Source organism: Phoenix dactylifera, chromosome 1 (assembly GCF_051530095.1).
Source record: "Phoenix dactylifera cultivar Ajwa chromosome 1, Ajwa_hap1_PhDact_Kaust_v1.1, whole genome shotgun sequence".
Classification (NCBI taxonomy): domain Eukaryota; kingdom Viridiplantae; phylum Streptophyta; class Magnoliopsida; order Arecales; family Arecaceae; genus Phoenix; species Phoenix dactylifera.
The window spans coordinates 13241110-13254585 of record NC_143190.1 but is presented as its reverse complement, the minus strand read 5'-3'; the positions used below and the strand labels follow the sequence as shown (position 1 = coordinate 13254585).

At 36.2% G+C, this 13476-nt stretch overlaps 2 long non-coding RNA genes across 6 annotated transcripts; both read left to right on the top strand.

Annotated features, from left to right (window-relative positions):
* Window positions 1-217: 217 nt before the first annotated feature.
* LOC120106958 (uncharacterized) lies at window positions 218-10951 on the top strand. Of its 5 annotated transcripts, XR_005508939.3 has the most exons (6): window positions 218-462; window positions 548-595; window positions 5086-5138; window positions 9678-9840; window positions 9942-10044; window positions 10516-10951. It is a non-coding gene; the product is annotated as an uncharacterized LOC120106958 (long non-coding RNA). The 5 variants fall into 5 exon arrangements; XR_015981034.2 differs by lacking the exon at window positions 5086-5138 and having other exon boundaries at window positions 9577-9840; XR_015981011.2 differs by lacking the exon at window positions 5086-5138 and having other exon boundaries at window positions 219-462.
* A 49-nt stretch (window positions 10952-11000) lies between these two features.
* On the top strand, window positions 11001-11578 carry LOC149768493 (uncharacterized). Its single transcript, XR_016403299.1, has 2 exons — window positions 11001-11052; window positions 11172-11578. It is a non-coding gene; the product is annotated as an uncharacterized LOC149768493 (long non-coding RNA).
* Window positions 11579-13476: the final 1898 nt, after the last annotated feature.

The following is a 13476-nucleotide window of genomic DNA, read 5'->3' as shown; positions in this document are numbered from 1 at the left end:
TTTTTTTTTTTTGGTTTGACTTGGTTATTTTAGGCTTTAATTGATCAAAACTGGGCTTGGTTTATTAAAAAAAAAAAACACCAACTTCTAAAGAGCGCGACGCGGTTAATATGGAAAGTTATCCGATTTTTAAAAAAAGTCACCTTAAACGCGGTATGATTAAATTATGACTTTAAATATTTGGCTTGCAATTCAATTTTTCAATATAATGGACCTTATTTAATAGCTAAAGGTGTCCCTCGTCCCTCCCACGCTCTCCCTTCTCTCCCAATGAGCCATCGGGATCCAGCGAGCGGACCGCCCTGAGATGGAGAACCTGAGCTTTCTTTTGCGGAGAGGCTTGAAGGAATGGCGAGCCGGGCGGTTACAAGCCTGGTGTCGGCGTTCTTCTTCGCGTCCCTATGGCAGTGATTGCGCTATCAACCTCCTCCACTGCCGGAAGAAGAGAACAACGACGGGGAGGCAAGTGATCCTCCCTATTTCGTATCTTTTGCCTTTCCTTTGCATTCTTGATGCGGTTCTTGATTACTTGTTTCTTTTTTTGTAGTTTGGTTTTGGTGCTTATTGGATTCCTGTGATGGTTCTCGGTTTCCAGGTCGGTTTTAGTTACTTCTTGATTTCTAGTCTGGTTTTAGGGTTATATGTTCTTGATTTCTAGTTTGGTCTCGGGTTCTTTGGATTCTATTGATGGCTCTGGGTTTCAAGTTCGGGGTTGGTTGGTTCTTGATTTCTAGTCTGGTTTTTTTGGTTATGTGGTGATTTCCGTGTTATTTCGTGTCCTAGCTGTGATTTATCGGGTTCTAGTTTTGTGATGATCGGACTGATGAAATTAAGCTTTAATAAAATAGAATCATACCTCGACTCGTTAAATCCATCTTGAATCTTCGAGATGTGTGAAGCTTGATCCGCAACCACCATCAACGGCAAACAGTAATTGTTTCTGATTTAATCAGAGATGACCAGAATGGTCTTTCTGGAGAGAGAAGTCCTATATGTCTGTGTTTGGAGAAGGGGTCCCCACTGGCTATTTAAAGCCCTCTCCATAGACCAACTGCCATAGGTGGTTATACCCGTGAAGAGTCACCCCACCCTGCCATAGGTGGTTATACCCGTGAAGAGTCACCCCACCCTGCCATAGGTGGTTATACCCGTGAAGAGTTTACGAAAATTCAAGAGACACTTGTCAATGGGGGCTTTAACTAAATTGGATCCAACATTTTCCTACTTGGACTATATGGACACCACTTGTCAATGTGGGTCACAACTTGACGGGATCCCTACATTCTCCCACTTTGACCATATTGACAAGTGAAATATTCTTAGCACTTGAATTTTATATTCTTTATACGCGTATTCTTTCTATTCTGATATCAATTTGGGCAAACTTTATGTTTGACTACTTTGAGAATAATAATACGAATCATGACGGAAATAGCACCCAGTTGATTGGCGTATAACCTTCTATGATCACTATATCACTAAACCCGCATAGCCAAACCCTTATGAATGAACTTTTTATGAAGGCTATTCTTTGGTCAACAATTCTGCTACTTTCCGGTCAGGTCGAGACACTGCTTCCGAATCCATTGATTCCCAATCCGTAGCTGCTGCATAGTATGCATACACCATATGAATTCATTAAAGCAGAAAATACAACAAATGTGATTTACAACCATCCAAATGTGCACAATAGTACATCAATCAATTTATACAGAAAGGCCCATTTGACCGACATGCTCCTTATGCAATTCCGGGGCTATTGCTTTGGTCAAAGGATATGCCAATATAAGCATAGTATTGATGTATTAAACTGAAACTTTATGGTCATCACATTTTTCCTTTATAACAAGATATTTTACCCCCATGTGCTTATTTCTATTGGATATTTTGTTATTCTTTATTGAAAAAACTGCTGCTAAATTATCACAAAATAATTTTATGGACTTTGAAATAGTATCAATGACCTGTAGGCCCGTGATAAAGTTTCTCAGCCAAATAGCCTGTGTAACTGCATCATAGCATGCCAATAACTTAGCCTCCATTGTTGAATCATCTGTTATCTTTTGCTTTGCACTCTTCCACGAAACTGCATCAATAGCTAGTAGAAAGATATAACCTGATGTTGACTTTCTACTATTTGGACATCCTGCAAAGTTTGAGTCTTAGTATCCAACTATCTCCAAGAGATCATATTTGTTGTGTGTAAACATATGATCTTGGGTCCCCTGAAGGTATCTCAATACTTTCTTAGCAGCTCTCCAATGTTCTATACCTGGATTAGCTTGAAATCTTATCAATAATCTCACAACATATGCTATATCAGGTCTGGTACAGACTTGAGTAAACATTAAAATCCCAAATAGTGAAACATATATAAATGCTTTCATATGCTCCCTTTCAATTTTATTTCTCGGAGATTTGTGATTTACTTAACTTTTCGCCTTTAGCAATAGACACTGGGATTGGTTTAAAATTTTTAATACCAAATCTCTCCAACATTTTCTTAATGTAGGCTTTTTGAGATAGACAAACGTTTTTCTTAGATTTATCTCTACGAACCTCATTGCCGATGACATATGAGGCTTCACCCATATCCTTCATATTAAAATTGCTGGAGAGAAATTGCTTAGTCTTCCTAAGCAATGCCAAATCACTCCTAGTAAGTAAAATATCATCTACATATAGGACTAGAAAAATAAATTGACTTTCACCGATCTTAAGATATATACATCTATCAACAACGTTTTCTACAAAGCCAAACGTGGAAATGACGTTATTAAACTTAAGATACCATTGTTGGGACGATTGTTTGAGTTCATATATAGACTTATTTAGCTTGCAAACCATATGACTCTGTCCTTTTGAAACAAAATTTTCAGGTTGTTTCATGTAAACTTCTTCCTCTAAATCACCATTAAGAAAAGCAGTTTTCACATCCATTTGGTGCAGCTCTGAATCAAAATGAGCCACCAAAGCCATTATTATCCTTAAAGAGTCCTTTGAAACTGGAGAGAATGTCTCATGATAATCAATATCCTCTTTTTGAATAAATTCTTTGGCAACAAGTCTGGTCTTATGTCGATCTACCTTGCCCTAGGAGTCTCTTTTGGTTTTAAAAACCCATTTGTAGGGTATTGCAGTAGCCCTAGGAGGTAGTTCAACTAGATTCTAAACATTACTTTTAGCCATAGATCTATCTCATTTTTCATAGCATTTAGTCATTTGGAGAAATTTACTGAATTTATGGCTTGTGAGAAATTTATTGGATCATCGACATTTCCGACGTCCTAATCGCATTCTTGAAGGTATACTATATAATTTGATGGAATTGGAGATCTTCTTATCCTTGATGACATTCTTAAAGTTGCTTCTTGATCCATTGGTTCTAAAGTTGGAGCAACATTCTCAGTGATAACTGGCACAGATTCAAATGGAACATTAATATTAGACTCATCCTTCTCTAAATCATTATTCATGATAGGTGAAGGAATCATTGACTGCTCATTTGAATCTTGCACACCATACAGAGTTCACTCTTTGTCAAAATTAATTTCTTGAGGTTTTATACTCCCACTGATTTGGTCATATTTAAGGAATTTAGCATTCCTTGTCTCCACAATCCGCAAAGTATGATTAGGACAATAAAATATGTATCCCTTGGACTTTTCTGGATAACCAATAAAATAACTACTAATGGTTCTAAAGTCCAACTTTTTCTCTTGTGGGTTGTACACCCTAGCCTCAGCTTGACACCCCCAAATGTGGAGATGTCTTAAACTAGATTTCTTACCTATCCAAACTTCATAGGGTGTTTTTGGAACAGCTTTAGTAGGAACCCTGTTTAGAATATACACAACGGTTTTTAAGGCATCACCTCACGAAGAAATTAGGAGAGTTGAGTGACTAATCATACTTCTTACCATCTCCATTAATGTTCGGTTTCTTCTTTCTGCAACTCCATTTTGATTAGGAGTACCAGGCATAGTGTATTGTGCAACTATACCTTGCTCTTGAAGAAATCGAGCAAATGGACCTAAATGTTGTCCAGTTTTAGTATACCTACCATAGTATTCACCACCTCTATCTGATCTCACGACTTTAATCTTTTCACCATGTTGTAACTCTACTTCTGTTTTGAAAAGCTTAAAAGCATTTAATGCCTCGGCCTTGTCATACAACAAGTAGAGATACCCATAGCGTAAGTAATCATCAATAAAGGTGATAAAATACTTATGAATGGTAAAACATGGGGTCAAAAAAGGCCCACATATATCTATATGTATAAGATCCAATAAACTTGTGCTTTTTATGACACCTTTTTTAAACTTGCTAGTCTGCTTTTTATTGATGCAGTCTAAACAAGTTTCAAAATCACCATAGTCAAAAGTTGGTAAAATTCCATTATTTACTAATCTCTTGATTTTTTTATGGAGATATGCCCTAATCTTCGGTGTTATAACATAGAGGAATTTTCATTTACCATGCTACGCTTTAATCCACAATATTTTTTATTTTGCAGGGATAAAAGGGATAATTCAAAAGATATATCAAGGTCTAATTTAAATAAGCCATCCTCTAATAAGCAATTATTAACAACAATATTATTGAAACAAAGGTTTACAAAGGATGGTCCAAATGAAACAGTGTACCCAAAAGAAACAAGTTTGAAAATAGATATTAAGTTTCTAGAAAATCCAGGTACATAAAAGGTAGTTTCTAGGTATAAACTGTAGCCAGTCTTTTAAGATCAATTTGAACGTTACAACAGTTTCCACATGTGAACGCATCTTGTTTTCTATAATGATGCTTTGTTTACTTTCCGTTGGAATTCTTTTGTTCAACAATCCCTTCAAAGTTTTACATATATGGATAGTAGCACCAAAGTCAATCCACCATGTGTTTTGAGGTATATCAACAAAATTTGATTCATAAAATACTAAGAAAAGAAAGTATATTTCTTCTCGAGCCATTTCTTGTACTTGGTGCAGTCCTTTTTCAAATGTCCCTGTTTCCTACAGAAGAAGCACTTTATTTGCCTTTTGTCAGTCACTTTGGTTGACACTTTTATTTTCTTCTTCTTAATAGGAATATGATGACTGGAACCACCAACCTCCTTATATCCTTTTTCCTTATGAGAGGTGAGATAAACACTTTCTTGCCTCTCTTGCTTTATTCTCTGCTCCTCATCAACACACATGGTTAGAAGTTGATTCATAGTCTATTTTTCTGTATGTGTGTTGTATGAGATCTTAAATGGTGCATATTCCATAGGCAGAGAATTAAGAACAAAATGTACAAGAAAAGTCTTTGATATGTCTACTTTCAATGATTTTAATTGGACAGCGATATCATGCAATTCCATAATATGCTCGCGTATACTACCATTATCATTATACTTTAAGAAAGCAAACCTTGAAATTAGAATGCTGGCAAGGGCTTTCTTGTGAACTCACAAATTGCTCCTCCACTGTTAAGAATTCTTTTGCAATTTCACAATCAGGAATTGAGCCACTTATTTTTCTGGAGATATGATTTTGTATGAGCCAAAGACTTAAGCGGTTTGACCGCTCCCACCTCTCATACAACTTTTTCTCCTCTGGCATAACTTCTTCCGTGGAGACAGGTGGCATGTCCTCACGAAGTGCTAGATCAATGTCCATGCGCCCTAAAATAAATGTCAGTCTTTCTTTCCATTCTGAAAAATTTGAACCATTAAGTATTGGGATGCATGATGTGGATTGAGAGAAAACTGTCGAAAATAAAGCTGTAAAATTTATGCTTACTATAAATATGCATGCTACAATCACACCAAAACCTTATCTAAATTACTAACCCATATTAGCAATTTAGTGAGCAAATCAAAAATTAACTTTACATGATTTACCCCTTTATGATAAAACTAATGCATTAAGTATGATAATTAATGAAGAATTGAAGACCTTTGAGCAACAAGATTTCAACTTAAATATCATACTAATAACATTATCTCATCCCATCATTAATCTTCTATAATGACTTTCCTTTGGGGCTGGGTCATTATGTATGATAGTGTTCAATTTCATGAGATGGTGATAAAATGATAAAAGCCTTTTTATTGATTAAATTAAAGCATTCAAAAATTTATGGGATGCTTTGCCTCGTCACCACAAATATGCAAAAAATTTAATCATTTTTATATCTTTTCTTACATAAGATGCTTTGGCTTGTCTTATGCATGTATCACCCCTTTAACATGAAAAAATGAACAATTTAAATAATTATGATCCATCATAAAAATGGCTCTAAATGGATCATTTATGCAATAAAATTCATTACAGGGAGCAATACATAATTATCAGAGTACTATTCTGTAATGAAACTCTAGTAAAGGAATAACATAAATATATATTTGGACCTTTATACAATAAAACTTTCTCATAGGGATCACAAATAATTTATGGAAGACCCTTCCGTGAAATAACATACTTTTAGGGGCTTAACTATAAAACCCATATATTTGGCCAACCACATGCGGGTTTCGGGTTTTGACCCAAAACCCGAAGCCTGTTAATGCTTTTTTCTTCCTCACGATGGAAAGGAGGAGAAGGGGCCAAACCGGTGACCCCTCTTGCCTAAACGGCGGCGGCGGCCGCCTCCTCCCACGACTTCGATAGCCCAAACCACGCTGGCGGGCGCTCGCCGGTGGCCTCTCCGGCCACATGGGAGGATGAGGGGAAACAACGGCGTGAAGACCCGTCCCTCCCCTTCTCCTTAAAATCCCACGGGAAGAAGACCCCTCCCCCTTCTCTTTGCATGGTGGCACGGCCATTGTTATCGCCAATTCCTTCCGAACGGACCAAGCAACGGCAAAACCCATGAACCCATGAATATTTTCTTCCTGAAGATGACGTTCATGGGTTTCATTTCGTAAAGAAAATATGCCCAAGGAGAATAGGGCTCTGGTGTGACCAACGGCTATCCCCACTCCTTTCCTCTATTCTCAAACTCCTATTAATAAAACTACTCTAACTCGTACGCCGATCCAGTCTTGTTTCCTAGGCACCCAACTCTAACAAAAGGAGTGCTTGCCTTGTAACCAGAGCGTATGCATATATGAAATGTGGGGCCCCGACTCATGGTGAGTGGACGCTCCTCTGCAAGGCGCCAGTACTGGTTTTTTAATTCTTTGGTGGGAGTGCCAAGGGTGAGGGACAAGCCTGGCCCGCATATGCCACTTGGATGCTATTAACGGGGTGAAGGGCTTAGTCCCATATCGCCTAGACAAGATTAATTTCACTTCCTTAAGTAACTTGGGCAAGGGGACTCATCCCCAAATAGGAGTTTAGTCCCACATCGGTTGGCCAAAATATTTTCGCATGTTTAAATAACATGGATTCTGTAATGTAATCCTGATAATCGAGTTTAACATGGATTCTCTAATCATTATGATTTAGTCTACTCTCAATGCGGGTTTGATCTATTTTTAGGATCTAATCCTAATCCCGCTCTGATACCATTGATGAAATTAAGCTTTAATAAAATAGAATCATACCTCGACTTGTTAAATCCATCTTGAATCTTCGAGATGTGTGAAGCTTGATCCGCAACCACGATCAACAGCAAACAGTAATTGTTTCTGATTTAATCAGAGATGACTTTCTGGAGAGAGAAGCTCTGTGTGCGTGTGTTTGGAGAAGGGGTCCCCACAGGCTATTTAAAGCCCTCTTCAGAGACCAACTGCCACAGGTGGCTACACCCGTGAAGAGTCACCCCCCCATCAAGATGATTTTTCACCATTGTGAAATTCCATTTATGCCCTCGTGATTATCAAAATTTACAAAAATTCAAGAGACATTTGTCAATGTGGGCTTTAACTAAATGGGATCCAACAGGGACTTTCCCTCTGTGATTTATTAAATTTCTTGGTGGTTTTAATGATTTATTTTCGTTTTTAGAGTTTGTTTTTATGCCAATTTTAATAGATTTGGCTGAATGGTGTTATATCATTTTCCTTATAAATAGGTTGATAGAACTAACTGTTTCTATGATTATATAAAAATTCCCTTGGTCTATTTCGATTGAATTGTTAGCATGTCTAACTGTTCTGCAGGAATCAGAGTTGAAAAAGTATCTAGTCTCTTTGAGATATTCTTTTAGTGATTGAGGAGGTTTTACTTTCTTGTTGATATGTCTTTCATATTATTCTCTGTTTTCCCCTTGATTTCCAACTAATATTCTTAGAAGGATGTTTCTTTTCAATCTGTTGACATGCTTTGATCTTAATCATATTATTCTCTGTACGTGGCCCTGCGGCCTCCGCCGCACACCCGCGGCGCTCCTTCTCCCTCCCTTCCCCATAGTGAATCAGTTTCAAAGCCAGAATTGTACCGATAGGCCACCAACACGGTTCGGAACGGGCGGAACCGTCCGGTTTGGGACCGTTCCGCATTCCTTGCTTTGTATATCTGCTTATTTTATTTTTTGCAACTTCTGTTTTCCATTTTCTTTGTTATTCTTTTTGGTGTCTACTTTCTGTTTGCTTTGTCTTTATTTCTGATATTTTCTGTTTACAATTTTTTGCATTCTTTTTTATTTTTTGATTTTTAATATGTTATTGCTATCTATTTTTGCATAATAATGTTTTTAGTTGAGTGTAATTTATTTTATTTGTCTGTGATCTGCTTTCATATATTTGATTTCTGCTCTCAGGTAAAAGCCACTTTGCTCTCAGGTAAAAGCCAACAATTGTAGTACAGTTTTTGGTAATATCTGCTGAGAAGTTTTAATCATATATTTTGTTTTCTTTTCATTGATTAATAGTTCTTGATGGTTCAGCCCTCAAAGCCTATGGTTCATAGAACTTTGTTTTTTCAGGGAAAGGTTCTTGAAACTTTAATTGCTGAAACCTATCTTTGTAAATGATTGTAGATATATAGTAGAATCCCACTCTTATGATCTAACTGTGATATTAATCAAATTTCTTCCTATCTGATGACCAGTTCTGACTTCACATTACCCATTGCGCGCGCTTGTTTCTTTGCCTTTTAATTCTTCCAGATATTGATGATGTTTGGCCAGAGATCATACCAAAAATCAAGTTTGATTCTTTCTTCAGAATGCTGGTGATTGAGTTCTATCATGATATCTTTTTGTGCTTTTGGGAACCTATTTACCTTTGATTTTGTAATCCTTTTGTAATCATGATTCATATGAAATCTGAACTTTTACGTGCAGTTAACACCTTGCTTAAGGATGAGTAGAGGTAACTGAAGTTATAAATCTCATAATAATCATCTGATCATTTGATTTAAATATAAATGGCACTTAATATTTTTTTTGTAGGAATTGGTCCTGTTGTTGTGCGGATCTTGTTTGTTCATTCCCTAGTGGGTTTCTGAGATATATTTGAGGTCGATAGACCTAATTGATTTTCTGCTCCTGTAAAGAGTCATCTAGTTTCTTTTTCCTCCTCCTTTTGTTGTCACATGCCATTTTTAACTTTCTTGTAGTTTTTTTCTAAAATTAGTAGAGTAAAAATTTTATGGCTTTATTTTGTTAACATGGCTACAATTATACAGCATGTGAAATTTCTTGCAGGGATTTGTAAAATGGATAGAAGGAATTTTTCTACGAGCTTATTCTCACTTCAGTTCGTGCACATTAATTTTGGTCTTTCCTTCTACGCTATCATCTTGCAGATCTTTTTTTATTTTTACTATCATCTGTCTTTGATGTTGTTGGTGGGGGGCGCTCTGCATGGTTGCAACTGCTGTCCTTGAGAGGGATTTCCTGTTTGAGACTGATCTGGGGTTTTCTACATGGATATCTAGTGGTCCTTGCAAGGTTATAAGGGAAGATAATGTATTTTTCGCTCTTCTGGCAGCAGTATATTTTATTCTTCTGTATGGCATGATAGTGGTAATTTCTAAGTTCTCATATTCTTGTTCATGTCCAAAATGCAGAGATTATGGATGATGGTGGTTCCTGTTGCTTTCCTGCCACCTCTCTATTTTGTGGTAGTCAAGGTTGTGGTGTACTATATCTTTTCAAACAGCCTTATGAGTGGTAATCTTGAATGATAACTATCCTCCTGTGCTGTATCTTTCCAGTTTTTCTGCATTTCTTGAATTTGTCTGTGCCATGATATGTGACTTCTTCCTTTTTTATATGTGGTGGGAAGGGGGTTGGGGGACGTATAGTTATATATGCATTTCTGTGCAGACAATTTAGGTTCAATATTTTGATAAAGTATTTTGATATCTAATTTACCTTAATTAATTATAATAATATCTATGATGTTCTATAAAAATTGTCTTTCCTTTTAGAATGCACTTTTTTTTGCTGGGTTACTAGTAAGAAAAGAAAGCAATAAATATACTATAAAAAATGACATTGTTTTGGCATTAAGGTACTATTTGTGCTTACTAAGCTTTTGAAATTTTTATCCCATATCAAATATGAATGCTGGATTGAATGCTATATTGACACAGAAACCACCAAGATCTCTATGTTTATTTATTTGATCTTGTCTTCTAGGGATTTCTCTGATGGACCTGGTTATTTTTGTTTGAATCAATTCCTATCTCACTTGTGAGATCTCTTCCTGTGGTAGTGTCTGGGATGGATAGAGGACGTGGAGCTAAAAAAACTATGTACGCAAAATCATCTGGGTTTTCTACTCAATTATATACTGATTACAAATAATTGGTGCTATATTTTTCTCTAGGGGCTTTTGAGATGAATAGTGGGAATCAGAGTAGACATCTTTTCAAGAATTGATTGGCTCTATTTGTTTTTGTCTCTGTTCAAACTTGTCGACAAGAGTTTCCCAAAATGGATGAAACTAATTGTTGCTGTTTCTTCTCAATTTATTTTTTTTTGCTGCATGATGTTAGAGCTTTTGTGCAGGGTTGTTTCATATTAATTTTTTTTTGCCAGTATTTTCATTAGATAGTAAGTTTATTGTCCTTTACTATATCATATTTCTACTACTATTGTGTTTACCTGTCTTTTGTTGTTTGGGTGTTCAAACATATTCCTTTTCTCTGTGAAGTTGCAACAGATATTCTTGAGGTATTTACTTTGATGTGTTCACGCTATTCAGAGTTTGATTATTCCTATGCTAGTGGTTGATCTTTTAAATTAATCTTTTTCTTGAACCTTTTCTTTTGGTTATTTTGATCTGTCATGAGCATGGAGTTCCTATCACTGTGTCATATACCAAATTATTTGATTCTATATGTTGGAGCAGCAATTGGTGAGCGGAAAAATCACACTCATGTATTTGAGTAGGAATAGTTTGGCATCTTTGTTCAAAGTTCAAACTCCCTGAACAAGAATATGTTGTGTCTGACAGCCATCTAATTGCTCTTGTGGGGCAATCAGGCTCCTTTAGAAGGGATCACATTGAATTCGGAATTAGAGGCTACATGTTGCATTTTTGTATCTGGAATAGTTAGAGTTTTCATAATTTGTTAAAGAACTATTTGGTTTTGTTTGAGAACCTTCTATTTGAATTGCAAAATGCATGTAGTAAAACTAGTTTAAAAATATTATAGCGACATTAAATTAAATATTTTGATATTCTGTAATACTTCAATATGCTGCTATAAAACTATTAGTTATTATTGAAAATTACATATCAAATGCTATAAATGTTGAGCAGTTTTATCACTCATGTAGATTTACTGGGAAACAAAAACAAGGAAAAAGAAAAAAGAAAAATCTTTGTAGCTCACTTACAAAACATCATAGTCTAAAAAGATAGTCCGAAATGATCCGTTATCACCAGCTTGGTAAATTCCAATAGGCTGCTAAGATAATAAGGCTTCTTGTCCCTAAGTGCTGCCTTGGAAGTTATAGGTGTTCTTGCTAGGTGCCTAAAATGGAAGATATCATTCAAAGATGAACTAAAACACTAACAATAAGGAGTGTGTATATAACTGTTCAAATACATGTACATCAAAGATGGAGTGTCGATATGGTGCTGATCACAAACTTAGAGCACCTCATGCATATACTCATGCCAAATGCTAGTGCAGTTAATGCCCTTATAAAGGGTTGCTGATTTTTGATACTATAACAAGTTCTGTTATATATCGTTTTTCCATCTGTAATCTTACATTATCTGTAATACGTGCACGATCTATTGTAGTCATGCGTATGTTTGTGTGCATTTACCGGAAAACTGTATTTGAGTGGTATAAGCTTGAGGAGGTCACATGTTTGAAAATGGCAAGTTTGGTGCTCATGAGAAAAATAGAAGTGTGACTTTCTTATTCTCTTTACTGGAGATTTGTGAGGCCTCTTTTTCTGTTAGTCGTAGGGGCTTGTGCCTAGGTTGAGAGTGAGGCCTTTTTTTCCAATTTTTATTATCAATTATCAGGATTCTTATAAGAACATTGCAGTCATGAACCTCATGGAATCCCTGATTATCACTTTTATAATATATGGGGATCCATGTAGAGGGATCCACTTGTAAGGCACCAAGCCCCACTGACCATGAGAAAGTATTCGACATTTATTAGACACTAACCAACTAATTAGGACAAAAGGCAGCCATATTTTAGTGTTGCTCATGGTCATGTTATATATAGATAGCAGACCTTCAACCTATGGTGTGAATATTTTCATCATACAAGTTGATAGCATGAAGTTTCACTTTCATTGAGCTTGTAAGTACGATGTTTCTCCCTCTGCCTTCTTTTGTAATTTTCCAACCATGCAGCCCACTACGGAAAATCAATTGTAGGAAGATGAAGAGAATGAATTCTCCTATTTGGAACTGATGAAAACAAGCCAACTTATAAAAAACTGATGCCAATCTAAGAAATTTATGTTCTAAACTTAATATTCCCAAATAAAGTATGCATATTTTTACAAGGTATCTTGATTGTTACTAGCAAATGACAGTCTTTGCAAGACCGTATACATTCAAACACCTTTCTAGTGCATAGCTTCCGAATTCATATGATCAATAATTGCGAGAAACCACAAATCTTGATAGTTTGAGCTACTTTTTTATGGAGGGTATAGGAAAAGATTTCCAGCAAATAGTTTCCTAGCTGCAGCATGGATACAAGAGCTTCTCATGATCATGGATGTAACATAACACTTCTCGTAATCTGTAGTTGGCTTGTAGATTGATTTTTTTTTTTTTCTCAAGATGCTTCCATCTGAAAATTTTTGTGCTTGAATAGAACCTGAACATTTCCTGATAAACAATTTACTCATTGGTGGACTCACATGAGCACACATGCACCACCATTATAAGCCGTTAAGGAGTTGTACAGTTCATGCAAGCTTTTCCTCGTCCATGCAAGCAGTGATACTGCATCTCTATTGACTCCTAAACTACCTGTATTTTCCCTTGTGAGATCTGGTCTTAGAGAAGATTTATCTTGGATATAAGTCATACACAAAATAATGTTACGTTGACAGGCATAGAGGGCAGATATAGGGAGACAGAACCCTCATATTAGTAGCTCAATACACTTG